The sequence below is a fragment of the Dunckerocampus dactyliophorus genome, chromosome 3, assembly GCF_027744805.1.
Source record: "Dunckerocampus dactyliophorus isolate RoL2022-P2 chromosome 3, RoL_Ddac_1.1, whole genome shotgun sequence".
Taxonomy (NCBI): Eukaryota; Metazoa; Chordata; class Actinopteri; order Syngnathiformes; family Syngnathidae; genus Dunckerocampus; species Dunckerocampus dactyliophorus.
Genome location: NC_072821.1, coordinates 28974129 through 28999096, shown reverse-complemented (window position 1 = coordinate 28999096; position 24968 = coordinate 28974129). Strand labels below are relative to the sequence as shown.

General features: G+C 39.5%; 1 protein-coding gene across 4 annotated transcripts in view; it reads left to right on the top strand.

Moving 5' to 3' along the window:
• The window catches only part of LOC129178688 (cell migration-inducing and hyaluronan-binding protein-like), a 182743-nt gene that overhangs the window by 9095 nt on the left and 148680 nt on the right, over positions 1-24968 (top strand). The window contains exon 2 of one of the 4 annotated variants that reach the window (XM_054771150.1): positions 15651-15676. The exons of 1 other annotated variant lie outside the window; for it this stretch is intronic. The gene's annotated coding sequence lies outside the window, so the exon portion shown is untranslated. Of the gene's footprint in view, positions 1-15650; positions 15677-24376; positions 24629-24968 lie in introns of those variants that run through there. 2 more of the 4 variants (XM_054771151.1, XM_054771149.1) reach the window with 2 other exon arrangements.

Here is a 24968-nt window from a genome sequence, read left to right as displayed (position 1 = left end):
TACTAAAATGACATGACTTTTTCCTCATAATATTACAACTTTTTTCTTGTAAAATTGCAATTTCCTTTTAAAATACAACATTAATATTTCGATTTCTTTCTTGTAAATTTACAGCATTTTTTTTTGCATTTCTACGTTGTTTTTCAAAAAAATCTTTTGACTATTTCAACTTTCTTATTGTAAATATAACTTTATTCCCATAATATTTTGACATTATTCTCATAACATTCTAACTTTTTCTGCAACCTAATTTCCCCCCCCAAAAAATGACAATTTTATTGGTTGTTTTGTTTGATTCTCATAATATTATGACTTTAAAAAAAGTTTGACTTAAAAAAACAATTTTTCTTTAATATTTAAACTTTATGCTACATAAAAATGTTATTTTTCCCCATAATATTACATTGTTATTCTCCTAAAATGACAACTTCTGGAAAAAACCCAGCTGTGGAGATGCCGACTCGGGAGCGTAGGCGAGATGATGAGCCACGAGCGAGCGGACTGGAATGTAATGCAACGAACCGGCCTCTCACTGCTGCCAACCTACTCAGTCTTAAGTATGGGATGGACCAATTAGGTGCAGGTGTGTCCAGTTGTCCCAGCTCCTGCTGTAGGAGCGGGAGAGAGAGAGAGCGAGAACAGGGCGCAGCAGCAGGTGATCGGAACATTTTTCTTGTTAGATTACTATTTTTTTCTCTTAATTTTGTTCTTGAAAAATTACTGCCGATTTTTCCTTTTTTTTTAAAAAAAAGTTTTCTTTAAATTATATTTTTAGAAGGTGCCGCGGGCCAATAACGGCCCCCAGGCTGCACTTTGGACGCTCCTGGTGTAACCTATTTTGCTTGTAGCAAAAAAAAGCGGTACAAATAAGGAAATAAAAGTTTGATTTTGAAATCCCTTCCTACTCACTTTGACACTTTCTCCTGAAAGCAACGTAAAGAACACAACTTTGTTGTACTTTTCCAGTGCAGGCTGGAGTTTCCAGTCGTGCAAACACACACAGCGACAGAGGGAAGTCCTGGCAGAGGGCTGGCATGGAGGATTGAGGGCAGGCATCCAAAAGGCCGTTTACTTGAGAAAACCATCAACTCCTCAGTCTCAAAGAAAAATGTGTTTCCTCTGGTCAGGCCTGCTGGCTGCTCACGGTTTTGCCCTCTGTTATTATAAAAAGAACCACTCCATATTTGTCTACGGGGTTGCAGAGGGAGAATCCAAAAATAATCTTTGACTTATTCATCAACTTCCCAACGAGCTATGAAACTGTTAGGCAGTGCAGGTTCTGGCTTGAATGACACACTGGGCGGACTGATGACAAGTACAACCCCCAAGTCCTCAACCTCAACCTCGACACACTCCCACAAATGTTGTTTACAAATGTTTTTTTCAACTGCAGACGGTGATCCAAACTGTTTCACAAACCCCCCTTAAATTGCATTTGGTTTACATCCCATCCATCCATTTTCTATGCTGCTTAACCTCACTAGGGTCGTGGGTATGCTGGAGCCTATCCCAGTCGACTTCGGGCAAGAGGCGGGGTACACCCTGGACTGGTCGGCAGCCAATTGCAGGGCACATAGACAAACAACCATTCACACTCACATTCATACCTATGGACTATTTAGTGTCGCCGGAGTACCCGGAGAAAACATGCAAACTCCACACAGAGATGCCCAACAGAGATTCAAACCCAGTTCTTCCCGATCTCCTGACTAACCACTAGGCCACCGTGCGGCCAATTTACATCCCTATTTTCACAATTTGATAATAATGGTGTGGCCCGTTTCTCCTCTCCTTCCTAAATTGACTCTCTTTTCCATGTTTTGTTAAAAAAATGAATGACACGTAATTGTCATCCCCCTCTGTCACTCAACACGCTGTCAAGGCTAAACCTCAAAAACTCATACTGACTCACAATTCCCTCCTTTTTAACATTTTAGTAGTGAAATAACATGTTTGAGACTCTTGGTCTGCGATATAATGAATATAATATAATATTAACAATGAAATAAGTTTTTTTTGTGCAATTACTGTTATAATTTACTTCTTTTTAATTTTGTAAATTAATCTGAGGGCTGAGGCCCAGCGGTGAACTCACCCCCCCCCGGTGGTGAATGTTTCGTTTGATATGTCTGAGCAGCGTGGGGGCGCGAGTACCCCGCCTGTAGAGGGTGCCCACCTGCCGCACATATCCTGACATGAGGAGGAAATGAGCGCTGGCCACAAATTTCTTTCGCCCTCACGGCGCCCCCAAGATTGCCCCTGTGGCCCCTAGCTACACGTATACCTGCCAATGGTGTTAGGAGTGTTAGTTTTTTTTACGTTCTGTACTGGCAGCTCTGTGCATAAACTACAGTATATTTAAAACTTCATTTTTTGTACGCCCCATTTTTTATTTATGATTTAGTTTTCGGTTAATATTTTTCGCCTATTTTTGCCCTCGTTTTTGTACACCGTCTCGATTATCATACAATATTGTCCTGTACTGTGCCATTGCACTGAATCCAGTACCCAAACAAAGCACTTTACGCGTTGCTGACTCGCTGACTCGCTGTCCGTGCATTTTGAGTATGAAATACGCTAAATAACCCGCCATGGGGCCAAAGAAAGTTGCGAGCGCCAGCGATTGGATAAAGAAGCTGAGAAACACTACTGAGTTTAACAAAGAACTCATCGCAAAGTATGAAGATGGCGTGCACCCCCCCCCTTCAACAACAGTCTTCATTAACGGGAAAAATTGATGTTAAATGTTCATTTATCTATTTCATTCGTCATCTATACTTATTTTGCATTGTTTTCTGCATGTAAAACAATCATCATTCTTTATGAAATGTGTTTTTTGTTCATATTTTTGGGTCTCTGGAAGAGAATAATTGGATTTACATGACCGTGGAAAGACAATCTTTATTATTGTTTTGTCAATTGTACGATTTTCCTCAGCATTGGCTCCGTTGCATAAACATTGCTAGAAGCACCTTGCTGATATTTTGTGTTGGCATCAGTCGTACATCATTCCTGTGTCTGCTCCATGAATCAACACCGCAAATGTATTCAAATAATTCTTCTTCTTTGGGTTATTTATGACACAAACGTCAATACTCTGATTTGGAATATTCGACTGTTTTATTCATTTTGGGCTTTTAATAATTTATTTGAACTGTTCTTTTTCCAGGGTGGATTGATTACGCAACCCGCATCCTTAGTGATTTTCCACAAGTGATTTTTTTTTTTCAAATCCAAGTAGAACATACCGTAAATTCTGTTTTATTAGCCGCTACTTTTTTCCTTGTGGCTTATACACTGGTGTGGCTAAAAACTACATTTCCATTGATACTTGGTGTTGTCGTGTTCTAATCTCGTGACTCAAATCTAATCTCTTATACTTCACACATACTATTAATCGTTGAAATTCATGTTTTGGAAAACGCTATCACTAAGATAAGGGCAAAAAAAGTTCAAGAAACAAACTTTTTTATGCACACACTGCAGCTTACAGTTTGCAGCAACAAGCACAATTTATACTAGAATCAAATGTAAAGCATTGTTGGATTTGGATTATTCAGTGAACACCATAAATACACCGCCAAGATTGCAAAGCCTGATACGATGAAGGAAAACAACAAAAAAGAGGGGACGTATTGGAGTTGTGCAGCGATCACGTTGTTGACACATACCTGCATCTGCCAGGGATCCTCGCACTATGATGATGCAAAGGCGGCCACAAAGGTGCCACTGTACCGTGGTTCTCATGAAGTCCAGACGATAACACCAGGAGAAATAGTGTGTAATAGTGATTTCACCAGGGACATCAACAAACGGAGATGAATAAAGTATATATATCTAACCAATAACAGACACATAGTACAATAACAGACACATAAAACAGAGCACCGATAGATTGCGCTAATACACCACAAGGACGCAGAACACAATGCGCGTTCATACGATGTTAAAAAAAAGCAAAATTGCACTTAAAAAAATCAGCGAAACAGCCAATCCGTGAAAGTTGGAGCGCGATGTAGCGTGGGAACACTGTACACTCAAACAAAAGTGTTCATTTCTGACACGGAAGAGGAAGACATCTGTGGTTTTAGTTCCCAAGACGACGGCGATGAATGGCTACTGTTATTTACTGTATGTAACACGCACTAGGCACTGTTTAACTACCGTAGCCGTGTACTGTTTTCAAATGTTTCTAGCCGCAGTGTTTTATTAGCCGTGTGCTTGTACTTAGCCGTGTTTTGCACTGTTTAACGCACTGTTTGGCAAGCATTGCTTGGGGAAAAAAACATTTCTTTCATAAAAAGTTTTAAAAAATAGTTCTGTCTTTTTATGCACTAAATGATGTGTACACATGCGGTTTCTACGCCGGTGCGGCTTATACAAGAACAAGTCTGTTTTTTCCTCGAAATTTAGCACTTATACAACGGTGCGGCTTAAACACCGGAATTTACGGTACATACAAATATTTACGTGCATTCACCTTTAATTGTTTAATAAGTGGTGCTTGTTCTGTCAAATTTGGCTTATTTGGGAATATTGTTAAAAAATAAGTGTCGTATGACTGTACGTGTTTTTATCAAAGAACATGACGATTCTTATAACAACTATGATGCTGGTCGTTTCGAACTTATGTGGCAATTGTGGGACTTATGGGACAGACCTACAGTATGACACACATTATTACACATTACTAATACTTGGGGGTTGTACAAAGTAAACAAATGGGAAAAATGAACAAATACTCTTAAAGTATCTTTCGACATTCGAGTATCTTTGTCACAACTATTCAAATGATTGTCACAAAAGACCGGAGAGACCACTGGCATGTGACGGCATCGTTGTTCCTGAGTTACAAACTGCATAGTAATGAGTAATAACTTGATGCTATTCCTCTCTGATTCTAAGGTTATCAACCTAACCTGTGCTCCTGTAAATAGTTGAGGTGTAAAATAAACTCGAGAAAATCTACTGGAGTTGAGTTGATCTTCTCTGCCAAAGTCCTAAAGAACTTGACAGTGCTGTTTCTCTTCTCAGCATAAAAATGAAAAACATTAAAAGCCAGGTTTTGGACCCCGAGAGGTGTAAATTCTTGTACCAAAAAAAACAGTTTACTATGGAAGAGATACAAAATGACATAAATATACGGCAGTATACAAAAATGCAGAAAGACGGCAGAACCTTCAGCTTCAGGCCAGGATGCCCTAAACCTTGGGAACAGAGCAGGCAGTCCAGTAAGAAACAATATTAAAAAGTAACAACCAAAACCTACCTGTAACAAAAGGCGAAAAAGATACTAAACAAGAAACAAGACCTTGCATGGAAGCAAGTAGCAAGCAAACAAAAGAACAAGGAAGTAGTGGCAGGAAATACACAACTCAGATCAACATGGGGAAACTATGAGGGGTAATCTGGCATCTTCCTGATGTGGATGCAGGCTTTATGAATCAGACTAATTTCTATTTAGATTATTTGTATTCAAAATGAATAGGAACCAAAAGCTCATCTCAAGTACACATTTCAAGTGAGGGACAGGAAGTGTGCATACGGCATTGCGATGCACCTCCACAAGCACGTGTAGTGTGCCTAAAAGTGGACTAGGTTTTGCACTATATTTGTATTTTGGATTTGAGAATTGCATTAATTGAAGGATTACCTGCCAGGTGATTCCAATTGCATTTTCATGCTTCATTTGAAAAAATCATTAAACACAGAAGCTAAGCAGTTTTATGCTTTGCATTTTGTTCCGTTATTGTACCGAAAATGAACCCAGCCGTGGCCATGATACCGAATTACATACAGTAATCTCTCGCCACTTTGCGCTTTCAATTTTGTGGCTTCATTCTATCACATTTGTTCCAACAATATAGGAATTAATAAATCATGCTGTTTTGTGGTTGAATTACGGCCTATTAATAAAAAAAATATATTTAAGCAAAATTTTGTGGGTTTTTTTGCTTAAATGAAGCATTTTCAAGCATAAAAATGGCTAAATGAAGTAAAATAAAAACATATGACATTCAGAAAACGCATTCAAAGATGTGATGATATGTAGTATTCTGCACGGGTCACTAGGTGTCAGTAGTGTTGGGTGAGACACACAAGCACCAGACTTGATCGACGGAACAGGCTTTTATTGCAGGTTTGAATGATCTCACAACAGGCACAATAATCCCTAAAACGGCTGAAACTCAACTCTGAACCCTTGATGTCACCTGCTGTCTGCCCCCACTCAGTTCCCCGAGCACTGAACACATTTACAGCAACACACGAGCACTTATTTATGTCTTATTTATGTTTCATATGTCTTATTTTCTCTTATTATGCCTACTATATTGGGTAAACGGTGACTATAGGGGTGTTATTTCATGTCTAGAGGGCTCTAATAATAATTACGAAGGTCCTAAACAGGTTCTGTATTCTCTAACTATGAAAATATTGTATTTATAACTAAGGACTTGTACTTGGCGCAAATCCACTTATTACGGTCGGGCCTGGAACCAACTAACTGCGATAAACAAGGGTGACCGTATTGAACTGAGCATGCTCACCTACTAATTGCAGATTGCATCCACCTGCCTTGTTGCTCTGCCTCAGCTGCAAAAATACAACAATAAAAGCACATTGGATGCACATGTGGAGCATAGACACATCTAAGAAGTTAGAAAAGCATTTTGGAGTTACTTGTAAACCGCAGATTCCAACATCATTAATAGTTGACGTTTCGAATTCATCCTTGAAGTCACAAACTGCCACCCTCAGATGGAAGGAAATTGCTTGGGATGTTCAGGAACAACCCAAAAACCACCAAGAGTCAAGCATGCCATAAACCGGAACACCGGTATCCAGTGACGGTGGTTTGACGTCACCATGGACTGACACTTACGCAGATATTACTCCTTCAGACTAAAATGTCTGGATCCTAACAGACAATGTCATTCAAAGATCAGATCTGAAGTGTGTAGCCAAGTGTTCATCAGTGGGTTTCGTGCAGGAACGTACATGCAGGCTGAGTAGGGCTATCCACTGGATATAAATAGCAGCTCCAAACAATCCAACACGCCTCCTGGGACCTCAAGGAGTGTTCTTCCTTTAATTAAAAACCACTTCAACAAATGTAAATGGAGCCAGTAGTTATTTATAGGTAGCTTCCCCATATTTCCATGCTCCACAAAATATCCACTGGATTTTTTTTTCATGTCCTACATTAAGGATGGACATCTCTTTGGTCTTACCCATGGTGGACAGGCTGGAATGGAAGAGAGTGTTTTTGTGACAGGTGTCTTTTATCCACATAATGAGTTGAGATTTGGAGTACTTTCTTCATAAAAAACGACCTGTGGGTGTCAGAATGCTTGCTAGCCGGTAGGGGATCAAGTACACTCAATCAAAGACATACCTTGTCAGAGGGTAAACTTACACAATCTGCAGGGGATCAAATACGTATTTTCCCGCTGTCCAACTTGCAAGTAATCGCCAAGTCTCTTCATCTGCATTCACACAGAGTACGCTGATGAAAACACTGCTGGCATTTTGTCGGAGGGAAGTGGAGTGTGAAGCCTCTGCCAAGGCAACTTAATGCAACAGGCCAAGAAAGCCTCAGCAGTGATTAGTCGTTTCACGGCGGACATGAAACTGTCAAAATAATCACGAAGCGTGTCAGCGTACGGAAAAGAGCAAGATCTCCACAAGATCCCACCGCACTGCTGCACGAAACCCGTCAACTCATTTTAAAGATGGCAGCGGTGCTTGCTGAAATACGTGTTTGGACAGGCAAGCCTCCGTATCTGCCACGGGAAGTGCAAGTGTCTGCCTGCTCTTCACGATGATGAAAATGTTAGGCAATTTGTGTAGAAATTGTGTGTGAATGTTGAAGCTCAACTGAAATTCTGTACGCAAAATGTGGAATCATATGAAAAGTGGGAATTTTGGGGAATGTGGAAAATAGGTAGCCTCAATGTTTTGATGCTGGAATGGTTTGAATGGGTTGAGAATTGTGGAAAAGTGACATTTATTTCAATGGGAATGACTGCCCCAGAATTTGTGAAATTCCAGCAGAACAGGGCATTGGGGATTGGGACGGGAATTTCTCACGGAAAGTGTAGAATTACATAAAATATGGGAATTTCTATGAACTTTTTGGTGTTGGAATGTTTTGAATGGTTTGAGAAATGTGTAAACATTATTTGACTGAATGTCCTGAATGAGTTGAATGTTTTGAATTTTCTGTTGAATGTAAGAATTTTCAAGATCAATTGGTATTTGTGATATGGAAAATTTTGAATTTTGGGAAAAGTGTGAATATTTGCGATGTGGACTATTGCTAGTCTGAATGTCTCGAATGAGCAAAAAGGTTTTCATGTTGGAATAGTGTGAATTGATTGAGTAATGGGAGTGATGTGAAACTGGGAATTGGGATAGGAATTATGTCATGAAAAAAGTGTCATTACGGAAAATGTGGGAATTTGTGTTATGAAAATATGGAATTTTGGTAAAAGTGGGAATATTTTGGACTATTATTAGCCTAAATGTCCTGAATGAGAAACAGTTTCAGGTTGTAATTGAGTTGAATCGGTTGAGAAATGTGGAAAGACGTTCATTTCGATGGAAATTTTCCCCCGGAAATTGCGGATTTCCAGCAAAAATGATCATATTTAGAAGGTGGCACCTGGCCTGAATGTTTTGAATGAGCTGAATGTTTTGGTTTTGGAATGGTTTGAATGGTCTGACAAATGTGGAGATAGTAAGAATGATCAAGATCAGTGAGAATTTGTGTCTTGGAAAATGTGGAATTTCGGAAAGAGTGGTAATCTTTGGGATGTGGAATACTGCTAGTCTGAATGTCCTGAATAAGAAAAATGCTTTCAAGTTGTAATTGTTTGAAACTGCTTGAGAAATGTGAAACTGGGAATTGAAATGGGAATTTTGTCACTGAGAATGTGGAATTATGACTATTGAATAGATAGTCACTGTGTCCTGAATGAGAGGAACTTTTTGATGTTGGAATGGTTTGAATGGTTCGAGAAATGTGGAGGCAGTAAGAATGATGAACATCAATGGGCATTTGTGTCATGGAAAATGTGGAATTTCGAAAAAAGGGGGAACATTTCGGATGTGACTTTTCTTTAGTCTGAATGTCCTGAATGAGCGAAATGTTTTCATGTTGGAATTGTGTAGAATTGTTTGGTAAATGTGGAATGACATTAATTTCAATGGGAATTGTTGCTCCGGAAAATGTGGAATTCCATCAAAACCAATCATTTTTGAAATGTGGAAAATGGCCTGAATGTTTTGAATGAGCTGAATTTTTTTTGGAATGAGTTGAGAAATGTGTAACTAGGAATTGGGATGGGAATTTTTTTTTGCAGAAAACATGGAATTACAGACGATGTGGGACTTTTTGGTAATGTAAATAGATAGCTGTTGTGTCCCGAATTAGATGAATTTTTTAATGTTGGAATGGTTTGAATGGGTTGATAAATGTGGAAAAATGGCATTCATTTCAATGAGAATATCTGGGCTGGAAAATGTAGAATTCGAGGAAAACCAGGAATGTTTGGATTGTGGAAATGAGATAGCTTGAATGTTTTGCATGAACTGAAAGTTCTGGTGTTAAAATGGTTTGAATTGGTTGAGAAATGTGGAACGTGTAAAAATTGTTCATTCATTTTCAATGGGAATGTTGCCATGGAAAATGTGGGATTTTTTTCAGATTGTGTTAGTAGATAGCCATGGCATCCTGAATGAATGCAAGGGTTAGTTTAATGTTAAAAGTTGAAGTTTAAAAGAACCTGAAGGTGAGTGGACTGAAGTACTTTGACATCCTCTGTGACAGTCCATAGATCAGACGTCAAGATGCCAGTGGCCATCCCCGATACTGAACGTTGGCCATTTCTGATAAAACTGCAGCTACATTTACTCTCCATTTAATGGACACGGTGTTTAGTAGCTTACAGTTTATTCTCTCTTCAAAACAAAACCCTTAGCAGCTATCTGGCCTCCTCAAAGAAAGCTAGCTGGTCAAGTCCAGCCCATCAGTCTCCAGCTTGTTAAGATGCGTAAAGATGATGCTTACTAACCTGAACACAAAACCATCAAAGCCACAAACACACAAAACAAACACACACCCCATAGCTGCACAAGCTGCAGCATCTTCTCATCCGCACAATTTGCTTTGTGTTGAAATGAAAGTCAGTTGAATTCCTTTGCATTTGCTTTAGGGGAGCGTCTCTAGGCTTGAAAAGCAACATGAGCATCTACGGGACTAAAAGCCCAACATCTTAACAGCATCATTATTAAGTTTACTGATACTGATCTATGGAGCTTTAAACTTAATATGCTGTCATTTTGTTGGCATGGATAGCTTTTATTACTGCAGTATGAAATATAGAAGATTAAACTCATATCAGCAACATCTCTTAAGATATCTGATCCTTCATTTTATTAAAGAATAAACACACGACACTTAGTATTCCAATCACACACACACACACACCAGTGCTTCCTTTAGGTTTGCAGCTTGCACGCATTGCAATCGCTCCTCCACATTTGCATTTCACAAACTTTCACAGCAAGAAAGCAATAGAAAAATAATCCACAAAGTCAAAATCAAGAAATAATGGAAATATGATTAATACAGGACCGCTAGTGGTTAGCATGTTGGCCAACACAGGAACAGTCTGGAGATCAGGAAGACCTGGATTCGATTCTCCCTTGGGCATCTTTGTGTGGAGTTTGCATGTTCTCCCCCGTGTCTCCGGGTACTCCGGTTTCCTCCCACATTCCCAAAAACATGCAGGTTAGGTTAATTGGCGACTCTAAATTGTCCATAGGTATGAATGTGAGTGTGAATGGTTGTTTGTCTATATGTGCCCTGCGATTGGCTGGCGACCAGTCCAGGGTGTGCCCCGCCTGTCGCCCGAAGTCAGCTGGGATAGGCTCCAGCATGCCCCTGCGACCCTAATGAGGATGAAGCGGTACAAAAAATAAATGGATGGATATTACTACACGAATATTGTGCGCATGGAAACGTAGTGATTGAGAGAAACAGGTCAAATAGTCTATTTGGGGCGTATTCTCTCTTGCCAGTGCTGTCAGGTGCAGTGTTGGCAGGTGCGGCGTTAAAAATAACTCAAGAAAACTGTACAGTACTCCCTTGTTTATGGTGGTATTTTTGTAGTTTGAGCATACAACCTTCTAGATAAGGTTTTTAACATGATTAGAGACATGAAATAACACCCCTATAGTCACACTCCTGTTGCACTCCTGTAACCCAATATAGCAATAGTTCCATAATGACAGAAAATAAGCCATAATATAGATTCACACATGTTACAATTTGGAGTTCCTTGTTGTTGTTCTATTTTGTCATCATTGTAAGATTACTGACACCAAGTGGCCAGTGTAGAATACTACATATCACAACGTCTTTGAATGCGTCTTCTGAATGCCTTATATTTTGTATATTACTTCATTTAGCTATTTTCATGCTTGACAGTGCTGAATTTAGGCAAAAAATAACTCTAATTTGCTTAAATATGCATTTTTTTTTTTTACTAATAATAGGCCGTATTCAACCACGAAACAGCATGATTTATTGATTAATATATTTATGAAAAACCATGATAGAGTGAAGCTGCAAAATTTGATGTGAGAAGTGGTGAGAGATTGATAATTGTCGATTTGTTGACAATCGGCGATTGTCAAATTATTGTTGATAATCAATATTGACAACGTTTTTTGATACCATTTTTTCATTGATTATGTGGCATAATAATGTGAGTACATCATACCAAAAGCAATACTTTCATTTCTCAAGAGTATTTAGCATTGTTATTGGAATGTCAAGAGCGTTTAAATAAAATACAGATGCAATTGTAATAGCTTTATTAATGTAAGCTATTTTTATGACACTCTTATTTTAGTGTGTTTTCAAGTGTGATTAAAATGTGTTTTGACTCTGGCTAAGTGCGATAGCTATCGAGTGCCTCTTGAAGTTGTAGCTCTTGTCCCTATTTCACACACAACTTGAACGAAGTCAGCGGCCAACCTAAAACGCTGCGTTACATGAACAAGTAGTAAAGCACAACTCACAGCCTGAGTGGCATACACACACATAGCCACATTAGCATGCTCCGCCAAACCAAGCTAACCCAGCTAGCTTACGCTGGCTATTGTTGTACGTGAGCTCATGCTCACGTTTGGTGGCTTGTAAGAATATCAACGTTTTTTTGCTAACTCAGCCGATGTGTCTGGTTCACGTTGAGTTCAGGAGAGGCCTGGTTAGTGTTTGTGAGGACATGCCGCTGTGAATGAGCGGTCAGCTGGGGAAATATTTCCACACACTCTTCCCATGCGAGCTCACCGCACCATGAGAGAGCAGTTCGGGCACAGTGAGGGGGAACTACCGCTGTTGCTACAGAGCTGAATATCCGACTGCCAATGTGAAATTAACAGCGACGGAGACGAATATCCAACGTCCAACGTGAAACTAACTTCACCAATGTGCAGAGTGAAGCCTCTTGTCATCCAGCCTGTGCGGTAAAGAGAGAGGAGAGAGAGGAAAACAATCCCAATTAATCGAGGCCAACAAAATGATCAAATTTGGTTGTTTTTTGATCATTTGATTAATCGATTTATTGATTATCGTGACAGGCATACCTGTAAATATTACTAAATAAGTTTTCCAGTCGGCGATAATCTAATGAATGACTATTTCTAAGGTTACAACGTTACCGTCACTGGCGTGAAACGTGGTACGTTGTTATGAAGTGATATTAACTAGTCTAATCTCTTATCCGCTCTGCCGGCTCGCTCGTAGAGATGTAACGTCCGCGAACAAGTCTTGCTTTTTGACGGGCTCGTTTAAGTGAACGATGACAACTGAGGCGCATAGAATATAAGATGATAGATTTAATCGTGTGACTGTTTTCACGTCCCGTCCTGGCTTTCCCTTATTTATTAATTTATTGTTTTTAAAGAAAGTGATGAAAATGTCCTGACTTTCACTGTTTTTCGTTAAATTGAGTGACTTTAAGGCACTCTGCTGCATGTGGGCCGATTCCTGGGCAGCTCTTGGAATTAGTGTTACCAAAAAGCAGCAAAAAGTAACAGAAAAACATTTTCATGTGTTAATGCTCTGACGCTGGCTGAGTCTGGTAAAATTGGGTACCCCATGCAGAAAAGCGGTTCAAATTCCCAAGTTCTTGCCACTTTAGAGGGACATTTTTTTCCCGAAAATTACATAAAAAAAACTAACAAGCATTTGACCTCAGGTTCCTATGTTGTTTTGTTTTTGGAATCATTTTTGTGACGTTTTTTTTAACCTTCTTCCTTTGGAATTTATGTCTTTGGTTATCGATACTATTTTGTAATACAACAATGTTTTGTCCATATAGAGGAGGCATACTTGAAATGTATTGAAATGTAGTAACCCACAATATAGTTAAGACATTCACCAACACGTAGCGCCTTGGGGGGAGGGTTTCACTTTCCGGGTTATGTGGTTGTTGTGGAGATTGAGCCGTTGCTAAGAAGTTGTTGTTGCCTTTTTCGGTGGGCAGTAAATGGTTGATTCCACCCATCCTAGACCCCGGTTTTGTTTCGAATAAGAGCTCCACATTTGGTGACCCCGTGTGAGCTCTCCACAAAAGCATCTTTGAGAAAACTTCCAGTATCATTTGAGTATCTCATTGCCAGCCGAGTGTCCTGGTTTTTGGCAATCCAAATATGCTCACCCTGAACTTGAACTAATACATTTTTTCAAGTAATTTGCCCAACACTGGCCAGGCGGTAGAGTAGTCCTCTCCCAACCTGAAGGTTGTAGTTTAGACAAAAAAAGTGAGTGAAAAAGAATCAAATTATGTGGCGGAAAAGTTTGTTGCTCGTTGCTTTTGATAACTGAAATGTCAACAAATGTTTGGCAATCATGGAGTTTTGTAAGGATGCTCATTTCACAGGCAGTAGATGTAGGATAATAGATAGCTTGCGTTTGACTTTTTTCTAAAAGCTTTTGTGGATAAACAAAACTATCAAATGGTGGCTTCTAGTCCTCTGACTCATAATTCATTGTGATGACAAATCAATGCAATAGATAGATGCTGCTTGGAATGTGTGGATCCAAGCAGAAAATGAATGCAATCTAATACGAGTGTGAAGATAGTAAGTTTGTTTGTTTATATGAAGCTGCTGCTGCACCTTGTCATAGCTCAGAAGTCCATATAAACCTTCAATGATTCTGTATTGGCTCTTTCTTTACACGGCTGTGTTGTATGCCTTGTACTTGTGAGAACAACACAGAACCCAAATAACATGTATGTTCTATAGGCATGAATGAATGTCTCCCGTACAGTGGAACCTCAATTAGCGTAGCGTAGCGTGTTTTTCAGTTAACATTAAAAATGTACGCCAAAAATTTGGCTTTCATGCGTTTTCCGGTGAGTGTACAATATGCATCTTGCCGTGTTTTTAATACACTGTGTGAATCCAACTTTGTTCTTATGTATTGTTATCACAAAACAGCCATGTTAGCGTCCTACTAGCTTGCTAATACATGGAAACAGGAAGTGAAAGTCAGCTCCATCACTCGTTTATGATGTCATCAGCGGTCGACTCTGTAGTTGTTTGCTAACAGTTACGCCTCAAGTCTCAAAAAATGACCTTTTTATAGTCTTACAATTATACTTTTACATGCATAAAACATTTTTTTCACATTCTTTATCAAAATGCTGGCACTTGCAACTTTCTTTGGCTCCATTTTGGCTTATTTTGCAGCCATGATCAAAAGAAAAGCAGAGACTTGAGGCGAGAAACACTTCACACGTTCAAGAAATAACCCATGGCTAAACACCAAGGTGTTGTCCGTGTTGATCTCTCTGCCACATCGTGTCTTTGGCACCAATCACATCTTTAATGAAGGTCGAAGTAACCTCAAATGTTCACTTATCCCTTTTCGTTTGTCATTTATATACAGTTGTTTTCTGCATGTAAAACTATACTTGTAAAACTATAAAAACGTGTTTTGTGTTAACATTTTTAGCTTTCTGGAACAGATGAATTGGATTTAAATTATTTATTATGGAAAAAATGGATTTGGTTAGGGAACGTTTTGGTTAGAGTTGGAACTTCAGGAACGGATTCATGATGCTAACCAAGGTTCCACTGCATTTACTTAATTTAACGGTTTATAATTGATGGATTACATGTACATGACTTTGTCTAAAGACAAAGGAGCGTATTTATTTTCATTTTGATATTGTGGTTGTGGTCATGTACCGTATTTAGGGTGCCATGCAACAAATAGCTAGAAAAACAACACACACACACACTAATTGCAACGTCCATCGCAATCTTGGTGAAAATCTGCTGCAAAATCTGTCATTTAAGGCCACAACAATCTAAAAAAAAATCCAAAGGGGTACTTTATTTGATTGATGAAGAAAAAGAAAGCGAAAAGTGAAATGAAATGCTCAGAAAGTGGAGAAATCAACATTGGTTGCATGCCCGGTCGAACGCGGCGACCATCACGAAGGATAAAGATGCTATCTTTGAACATGTGAAAGGATCTGCTCCTATGAAACGGACAGTGATAAGTAGTGTAATGGTCTCATTAGTGACACTTCTTGTCTCTCCCTCCCTTGCAACGCCCCTTCCAGTGTACAAGACAACCGCAGGGATAAAAGTAAGGAGTTGGCTTGTTTTTTCTGACTGTTTCATTTCAATCTTGTATTTAATGTTTGCATGAATGTATTATATACGTACTCCCTGTGTTCTGTGTGCAGTGTGAGTGACATAGGAGGTAATTTAGGTATCATTTAGGTAGAAGTTCCCACTCAAAATGTGTCTGGGTTATGTAAAGCCACGGTAAGCTACATTTATTTTTAATGTTTACTTACAAACAGTCAATTAGCATGGACAACTACAAGGTTTTAGTGTTTGAAAAATATTACAGTTTTATTCCAGGTTCTGCTCACAGCCATTAGAGTAATTTCAGCCTCCTGCTGTCTCACTGCCAGTTTATTCTCATTAGCTGCTAGTGATATATTTGGTCCAAATGCCCACTCAGAAACCAATAAAAAAGAAACAAACACAGAGCTTGTGGTAAGCGAAGGAGGATTTGCAGTGATCTGTTTCAGCAGAAAGTCAGTCTCGTGATTCTGGGGAAAAGGAATATGAATGTTTATGACAAATAACCTGAGACTAAACAGGAATGTCAAATGTCCAGCAAGGACTCCACTAAGAATGCTAGAAGGTGATTGGCTGTCAGACAGGCTGATCAGTGGCTTCCTCCTACTTTTTACATTACATTTTACAGCAATCCAGGAACAACGAGGATTTGTCCAAGGATTTGTCAAAGCATGACTCATTGTTTTTTTGTGGTTTAACAAAGTCTAACTGGCAGTGACGTCAAATCGGTATCAAATCATGGAACTCTTGCGTAAAAAACACATTTTTGCTAGCGCCGGTGTTTATATTTCTGTTCATATTTTGGGACAATAAAAAATGAGGGGTATAATGGTACATGTGTTCGTAATCGCAGTTTTTGGTACGGAACATTGGGTTCGGTACAGAGGTGTACCGATTTTCACGTACAGTACCCATTAAAGTGAGGGACAGGAAGTGTTTACGGCTTCTACTCTGTAAACAAATACAGTGCAGTCCAGCCTTTGGCTAGACCACGTCACGGCTAGCTAGTGCCAAGGAGAATCCAGAGCTTGAAATGCCTCTTCTGTGGTTAAAGTCTCCTGTTTGGGAACACTTGGCCTTTCCGGTGAAATACATAAACCAACAAAGACGAGGATAAGATGAAAGCAGTGTGCCACTATTGTTCGGTAGAGATGGGGGCGGGAAGTTCGGACGCACTTGTGAACCGGAATAAGTGTCATCATGCAGCTTTAGAAAATAAGGCTTTCAAAGGAGTTGAGTGTGTATTGTAACCCTGATAGATAAAGTTCATCATACTTGTGTTACATGACTTTTCCATATTTGAATATTTGATACACTTTGTACACTCAGAGGCGACCCCAGTCTGGCTTTTCCAACTCTTTCCGCCAGAGAATATTTGGGCCATTTCTCCAGGAATGTTGGAGTGAGGCTCACCTCGCGAGTGTTGTTGCCAAATTGAAAAGAACTGGCTTCGGACTGACATCCCCACAGAAAGGATGGGGTGATGTGAGGACACCAAGGGTAAAGGTTTGAACTTTTCACTTTTAACTGCTTGGCTTTCAAAAGAAACACGCTACTCTTTACCAAAATTCTTCGATTATATATTCTATTATACATGACGATATGATACTTGACGCTTCAAATGTTGCAGCGTCGCTCCATCAATTCATCCATCCATTTTCAAAAATACATAAATTAATAAATCATGCTGTTTCATGGTTGAATACGACCTATTAGTAAAACAAAAAAGCATATTTAAGCAAATTTTATGTATTGTTTCCTTAAATTAAGCATTTTCAAGCATAACAACGGCTAAATGAAGTAAAATATAAAATTAAATATGGCATTCAGAAGATGAGATGAGATGCAGTATTCTACACTGGTACTAGGTGTGAGTAATGTTACTGTAATATTGGGTGAGACACACAAGCACCAGACTTGATCGCCGGAACAACAGGCTTTTATTGCAGTTTTGAATGACCTCACAACAGCCACAATAATCCCTAACACGGGCTACTACTGTTGAGGCCATAACCATACGCCAAGTTAAAACTCAACTTTGAGCATCACTTCCTGTACATCCTGGACTCAGCTCCCCTTGCATTTACAGCAACACACACAAGCACAAGTCTTATTTTCTGTTATTATGTCTACTATATTGGGTAATAGAAGTGTAAAGGTAACTATAGGGGTGTTATTTCATTTCTAGAGGGCTCTACTAATGTTAAAAACTGTATTTAAATGTTCATAAACAAGTGTTCTACTCTGTAACTACAAACATATTCCATTTATAAATAAAGAATTCTACTTTTTTGTAGTCACCAATCACAATATTGTTTTGTTTTTTTTTTTATCAGTGATGATCCATCTGTCTTAGTCAGTTGTGATAAATGAGGCCTGGGATGCCAGGGCTCCTCTGGGGAGTTCTTGGCTCACGGCCTTGATGGCCACAGTTGAAAGTGAAAGTCTTGAATTGTGGCACCTCACGTCAGACTGGGATCAGATGGCCGCCTGAATGTCTTTGCTTGTTGTCTTCTTCCTGCCTCACCTTTGCTTTTTCACATTCATTTTCACTCACGGGGTCCTTTTCAGTTTGGACTGGTTTGTCAGGGGAAGGTTTGTGACGACCCGGCCAAACATTGAGAGCTGTGACTGTTGTACAACACAATTTATTTGGAAAATATGCAAGACTACATACATCTACAGCAATATAAAAATAATGACAAAAACAAACAAGAGCTAGAAATTATTGATATAGATACTTTGGCATAAGGCCAGGAAAACAACACACGCAAGGAAACAGGGCAACAAGGTACTCCAGGAAGACGCAGGCAAAACAATAGGATAAAGTAAAAACCAAAACCTAACCGTAACAAAGGGCAAAAAAAGACAAATAAAAAACAACAAGACTTACCACGGGAGCGAGTAGCAACCAAACAAGGAAGAATAGTCACACAGAATAGAGAATTCAGGGCAACACGGGGAAAGCATTAGGAAAAAAAAAACATGAGGCTTAAGATTTAGGGCCTGACCCATTAATTAACAGACGATAGCCATTAGAGAATAATCAGCAATCGCCCAAAAGTTGGCCAATTGCAGATGTGAACACTTATTTTGCCCTAATACAATGCAGGTCTTAGGGCTGGCTAAAAAAATCAATTCGATAGATTATGGATCATTTTAATTTCAATTTTGCAGTAAGAATTCATAGGGCAAGAGATCTCTCCTGGAGGTGGAGGAGCTAGCCACTGCTAATGCTACAAACATTAGCGTAGCAGTGAAGCGAACAAGCTGGTAAGGGTAGCATGTGAAAGTAAATGTCTGCATTCATTTAGACTTTTATTTCCCAGAGGTTTCCTGTCAATTTGCACATAACAGTTTTTATTTATTTTATGTTCAAATTGTTCATATGCTGCTTTTTCCACAAAATTTGTGACAGTAAAAGTACAGTGGAACCTCAGTTAACGTACACCCGGGCTGGCATGTTTTTCGGTCGAAATTTAAGCCAAATTTTGCCTTGGTTTGCGCACATTAGTGTTTTGGTCATGTATTTTAATGTCAGTCCATTGTGTTCTTTGTCCATTGTGTTGTATTTTTTTTTTTAATCACAAAAAAACCTTGTTAGCATCATATTAGCTTGCTATTACATAGAAACAGGAAGTGGAAGTCAGCTCTGTTGCCCCTCTACAATGTCATCGGCGGTTGAATTTCTAGTTCTTTACGAACACAGTTAAGCCTCAAAAATGTTCACACTATAGACGTTTTTATAGTTTTAGAATTCTGAATGCATATAAATGAAAGAAATGAAATGGATAAATGAATATTTAAGGTTACATTTACCTTAATTCAAGACATGATTCATTCACGCCACATGAACTGAACACACTGGGTTTCACCTCCCTTGCAAGGGAATATGATATGGTCATTTGACATATTTGTCAGAGACTGGATACACATCACAGGGTTGTAAAAAACACAAATCTAGTGCGCAGAAGCCACCAAAATCACTAATAAAGTAATCATTATTATTATTATATATATTATTATAGAATGAAGTACTGTTACATTGCACACAGCAGATTCATATTAATATTTCTATGGAGAAAGAGGCAGTGATAGCGAAAACATCTACAATAACCATCAAAGTACTTTCAGACCATCATCATCATTTATTATCTGTTTTTGCAGCAAGCCTGTCAATAGCAGGCTTTAAGGGATGAAGTCTGCATGCAGTCAAAGTAATGAACGGCCTCCAACAAACTTTCTGACGTGACAAACTGATTTTTGATGTGACTGCAAAACACATTTAGTTCAGCCCACAAAATAGTGAGCTTGGTGTGTAATTCTGCACTGGGCTGTTCCCGCCACATTTCTGCGTAGTGCTTGAGGCAGTCTGGTACCAAATTTGTGCTGTGCTGCTGTCATGTAAATCTCCTCTGCTGCGGTCCCAACATTGCAAGGGATTACCAAGTCAGACAGTTGATATTTGAGGCTGTGTGAGTATTTATGTGTGTATGTGTGGCATCGCTCAGTCCTCACACAGGGTACCAAGGCTTCAGCAAGCGCTATAAATAGCTGTGATGACTCAGAAGTTCCTGTTTTTTTTTTCCTCAAGTATGATTCTACCATCCATGTAGTCAAAATATAGTAAGGTTGTTGTTGACGGAGCTTTTTTCAATATCCAGTGGGGAAAACATAAGTATTTGAGCAAAAAGATATGGAAGTACATCATATTTACGCTACATGTATTTTAACAGACAGAATGTAAATGAGAATTTGATCCTTTTGGTGCTTAACCCCAGCGTGACATCACATCTACAGCTCAGCAGACGAGCAGTGCTCATGCTGGGCTGTAGATGCTCAGCGTGCATGCATGAGTCAGCGAAATCGTCTTCGTCAAGCAACCGTGAGTTAGTGAAAATCGAGTCGTTGTCGAGCACCCGTGAGTCAGTGAAACTTGAGTCTCTGTCGAGCCCCTGTGAGTCAGTGAAACTCAAGTCTTTGTTGAGCACCTGTGAGTCGGTGAAACCTGAGTCTTTTTCGAGCACTCAAGTCAGGGAAACTCGAGTCTTAGCAAAGCACCCATAAGTCAGTGGAACTGGTCATCGTCGAGCATTCATGAGTCAGTGAAATGTAAGTCTTCTTCAAGCACTCCTGAGTCAGTGAAACTCGAGTGTTTGTCATGCACCCGTAAGTCAGTGAATCTAAAGTCTTTGTCGAGCACCTGTGAGTCAGTGAAACTTGAGTCTTCCTGAAGCACCCATAAATCAGTGAAAGTGGTCTTCATCAAGCATCCATTAGTCATTGAATCTCGAGTCTTCTTCAAAACCCATGAGTCAGTGAAACTCGAGTCTTTGCCAATTACCCGCAAGTCAGTAAACTCATCTTCATCGAGCACCTGTGAGTCAGGAAAACTCAAGTCTTTGTTGAGCATTCATGAGTCAGTAAACTCGTCTTCGTCGAGCACCAGTGAGCCAGTGAAACTCGTCTTCCTCGTAATTGTTCGTTTTGTCAAGTCTGCATCTCGGGCAGGAAGGGAAAGGAGAGTTGGTTTGAGGCAAGGAGCAGATGTGTTGTTTTAACACATTTATACAAATGCAGTTAGAGTAACATACACAATTAATAGTTAATGACGATGGTACCCGTGAATCCCGTGAATCCAGGGTAAAAAAAACTTGCGAGTTCTGGTTTATGCCTTGCACAACTCCAGGGCGCACTCTATACTTGTCATTCATTCTGTTTTGCTGCTGTTGTTCCTTTGCAGGCTTCCAATGTGTAAATCAGGAAGGGCCTTACATTGTGTTGTGTATGAATGACAGCATTTGTTCCTTCTGTGAGGAGCAGTGCATCGCTCAGAGGATTACCTGCTGTGCACGTTGCATGAATCCACCGCTGGCAGCATGCACGCTGCGAATGGTGGCTGGTCCTCAAAAATACGTCCCACGGGATGCCGACGAGACTGCTGTTGGCTGTTTGAACGGCAAATCTGGGAAATGTCAAAGTCTGTGTTGAAGCAAAACAGCCGACAAAGTGCTGTTTTGTAACGTCAGTGCGTGTGTTAGCGATTAGTGTGATTTGTCAGCACAAAGCCGAGCACCGCGTGTACTGGAAGCCGAAGACACAACAGCAGTTGTCTAGTGTCTCTGCTGGAAATTTGTGCTGACATTTAAATACCTTCTGTACTGTCTTAGCTACTTCAGACCAATTGGGAAGCAACGAACTCAACTATAAAAATTCTTTCAGGGTGAACGTTAGTGAAGAATGTTGCGGTGACATGGAGGTGACAAATGATCCTTTCAAAGTAAATGAGTGTTTAATGATGTTGTGGATGCTTCTAATGTTATTCATGCGAGGCAGTCAGTTGCTAAAAGAACAACATGAATGGGTCTTGACATGCAGTCAGATTAGAGGATGACTGGAATAAAGCCTTCTGGCAGAAAACCCAAATAGGCTTTCATTTGGGAATTGTGTGTTCTGATCAACATTCAAGTCTGTGAAGTGTAATACCTGTGGAGGGAGAGCAATGGTATTTGGTGGGGAGCTTAGTTTGTTAAGAATGAAATGAGATACTGTACATAATTCCAGGATAGTGTAGGCTTGGTAAACACCAGTCATTAGACGAGTTATACAACTAGTCATAAACATAAACATGAAAGAAACCTCAGAGTATTCCAACAGCACATGCAAGTCAGATACAAATGGTTCCGTTATGTTGGCAATGGTCCAGTAAATGTAATGTAACAATTATTCCACACCAACCTTACATCCATAAATACACACTCATCACTGCTACACACTTTCATTGTTTTCATTGACGATACAGTACCTCACAAAATGGAGTACAGCCCTCACATTTTATATCTTTTCATGGGACAACACTAAAGAAATGACAAATTGATGCAATGTAAAGTAGTCAGTGTGCAGCCTGGATAACAGTGTAAATTTACTGTGCCTTTAAATAACTGAACCCACAACCATTCATGTCTAAAGTGCTGGCAAAAAAGCGAGTACATTCGTCCCTCACCGCTTTGCCAAAAAATATGCATATTGCGGAAATCTTAGGTATCTTTTTGCCTAAATTAACATTTTCAAGGATAAAAATGGCCAAATGAAGTCAAATAGAATTATAAGACAGTCAGAGGACGCATTCATCGACGTTGTGATGATACTGTATGTAGTATTCTACACTGGCCAGTCGGTGTCAGTAATGTTACTGTAATGTTGGGTGAGACACACAAGCACCAGACTTCATTGCCAGAACAACAGGATTTTGTTGCAGTTTTGAATGAACTCACAACAGGCACAATAATTCCTAACACAGGCTGCTGTTGGAGCTCCAAGCTAAAACTCAACTCTGAACCACCAACGTCACTTTCTGCTTGCCACTCACCTCTCCTAGGGAACACATTTACAGCACCACACATAAGCACGAGTCTTATTTATAGTCTTATCTTTTGGATTATGTCTACTATATTGGGTAATAGGAGTGTAAAGATGACTATAGGGGTGCTATTTTATGTCTAGAGGAGGCTAATAATGTTAAAAAACGGATTTAGAAGGTCTAAACAGGTTTTCTATGCTCTGACTACAAATTATTAGATTTATAACTAAGGAATGCTACTTTGTGGAAATTCACTTATCACCGTCAGGTTTGGAATCAGTTAACCGCGATAAATGAGGGATCACTGTACACCTTTATGTTAAACTGTACTAATTGAGCACAATTAGCCATTTTTGGTCCCTGGAACTTGTTAGGGGGGCAGATGTGTTCAATTTTGCTCTCACACAATTTAATATTGGGCACTACAAGTTCATCATGACACTTCATGGCAAAGAACTCTCTGAGTATGTGGAAGTCTCTCCTTAAAGACTACTTTACTTTGTATCAGTGTTGTTTCTGTAGTGTTGTCCCATGAAAAGACGTCAAATATTTCCAGAAATGTGAGTGGTGTAGTCACTTTTGTGAGGTACTGTGCAAATTGTGCACATACTGTATGATTGATACGTAAACAACTCTGAACTGTGAAAAGTACCAGCCTCTCTTCTAACGTAAGTATCTCAGGCCAATTTTATCCAGTCTTAATATTGATTCACATTTACAAGCCAATGAAATTGTGAAAACACTGATATACTGGTTGGTGGGTGGACTTCTGTCATAAAAGAAAGGAACTCCTGCGTAACGGAGCAACGGAAAACGTGGACTGTGCATTGGCGTTGTGTTTTTGAAGTTGTTTTGGTTTGTTTTTCCAATCAATCGTGACAAAACATTGTTGAAAGACAAGATACAACACCAAGTGTCTCCAAACGAAACACCTTTGATCCTAACTTTAAAAACAAAACTGTAAAATACTCAATTTTTGTAGTATCCTTGTCAAATTTGAAATGGGATTGGGGAAGAACTCAAGCTATGAAACCATTGTGTTTTCCAGTCCATACCTCCAAACAAGTTATTTTGAAGACATATGTTTTGGAAAAAATGTAGAACAACCAAACGTTTTTAGGGCGTATTAAAAGTCCTCCAAAAAACATATGCTACATTTATTTTTATCTCTTTACTTTCTAATAAAAGGTAATGCTAATGATCGTGAAATGATGGACTTCCCCACATGTCTCAGCATGTCCAGGCTGAGATTAAGTTCATTAAGATTGCGTTCAAACTCAGTGTGTGTGCGAGTGTGTGCTGTGGTGCGAGTGTCAACAGGTCAGTGGATGGGGATTAGCGTGGGGAAATGACAACAATGCAGAAGAAGTTGAAGGTATTCAGACGTGTACTGTAGCTCAACGGTGTCACGGCAAACCATCGACACGTGGAGAACCAGCCCACATTTACTGGAGTACATCCAAAGCTGTGGGAGGTGTAATTGCCACTTTCTGCAGTGGAAATAGCACATTTGGAACATCTGGATGGTGGTCCACATATGGAGGGCAGCAGGTGTGTGCTGATGATTTTACAGAACTACAAAAGGAGGTATTTATTCTGGCTCCCTCAAAGCTTTTGACTGTATTACAGGGTGGATGGTCATGTCTTAGCATGTGCACACAGTCGCCTTGTGAGTGAAGACAAACTGCAGTTCCTGTAAAATCTCACTGACACAATTATGTTTCATTTTTTTTATTACTGTTTCAACCAATTATCTTGGCTCAGTATGCTCAGTAGAAAATGCACGGCTAGTGAGTCAGAAGTCCGTAGGTTGCTTTGTTTGGGAAGTCCATTTCGCAGAAGGACACAATACAGTACAAAAGGACTAGTTTGTTACATGCAATATAACAATATAATATAACATTTTATAATATTAAATTGAATTATT